This window comes from Cyprinodon variegatus, unplaced genomic scaffold (genome assembly GCF_000732505.1).
Source record: "Cyprinodon variegatus isolate N-32 unplaced genomic scaffold, C_variegatus-1.0 Scaffold1092, whole genome shotgun sequence".
NCBI lineage: Eukaryota > Metazoa > Chordata > Actinopteri > Cyprinodontiformes > Cyprinodontidae > Cyprinodon > Cyprinodon variegatus.
The window spans coordinates 209,567-210,933 of record NW_015151545.1 but is presented as its reverse complement, the minus strand read 5'-3'; positions in this window follow the sequence as shown (position 1 = coordinate 210,933).

The following is a 1,367-nucleotide window of genomic DNA, read 5'->3' as shown; positions in this document are numbered from 1 at the left end:
TTTGCAGTTTTACAAACTACACCTTTTATAGTGACATCCGCAACATGAGACCTCATAGACCGAGCCTGAGACACGGCAACAATGAAAACTCTCATATATAGAACAATGATGACAGTTATTGGGCCAAGAAAGGTCAATATAACATCAAAGACTCCATTTAAAACATCAACTAAAATCACGCATTCTCCATAACATGAGTTATACTTGTCTGGATTTTTTATGCTATCCCTTAGTACCAGAATATTATAGAACACAGACCACCCCCAACACAGACAAATACAGATTTGAACTCTTCCCACTGTTACTTTAGTGGGATAACATAAAGGAGCACAGATTGCCATATATCGGTCAGCCGATATAAGAACTATGTTTCCTACTGACACAGATGTAATAATAAAGGAGGTACACATAAAGAATGCACACATGAAGCTTCCAAGTCTCCAGCATCCTTCTGTTTGAATGATTTCAAACGGCATGATTAGCAGTCCAACAAGAAAATCTGAAACAGCCAGAGAGAGGAGGAAGAGGTTGGTAGAGGTGTGCAGCTTCCTGAAACACAGAATCAAGGTGGAGGGCCATTACAATCACTAAACAAATAAATTACAGAAGATACTTCCTAATTAAAAATCCCTTTTAGCATAAAATACTTATAGTCAAATGGTGCTTCATGTAAGATTGACATCTCTAAAGCAAAAGATAAAGTAAAAGATGAAACACAAATGTTTGATGAAAATAAAAAAAAAAGAAAAGCATTTTTCTTGTTTGGCAAATATTTAACATACAACAATGTAATTGTACCTGAAGTGGGAGATGGAGATGATAACTAGCAGATTGAGTGATACTGTCAGAAAAGAAATACAATAGAAAAAAATGTTAAGCAAAGTGTTCTTAGCCTGATCCTGCAGTAACTTTCTGCAAGAGTTGTTAATTTGCGGAAAGCAAAGTTCCTCTCTATTATATGTTTCCATCTTGAGAGAAAGGAAAACACAGCGAAAGCCGCTGGGCTCTGGTTGCTGTGGGATCAAGCGCTCTTATATTTAAACTGTTTTTAACGCTCCTCCTTTGACAAACATGATAGCTTGATGTTTTTTTCCTTTCACATATCTTCTATGCAAGCATATCAAATTCTATATTTCATAAAAGGATATACATTAGATGTCTGAAATTGTTTTATTTAACTCATCTAGTTTTATTCATACCTAAACCAGGGCAAAGAAAATGCATCTGACTTAGACTTAGACATTTATTGTCGTTTTGTATACAGAGTGTATACAAAACGAAATTTCCTTTTGTACAGCTCACATGAAATTTCCATTTTTTTAATCAGAATCAGAAATACTTTAATAATATATATATATATATATATA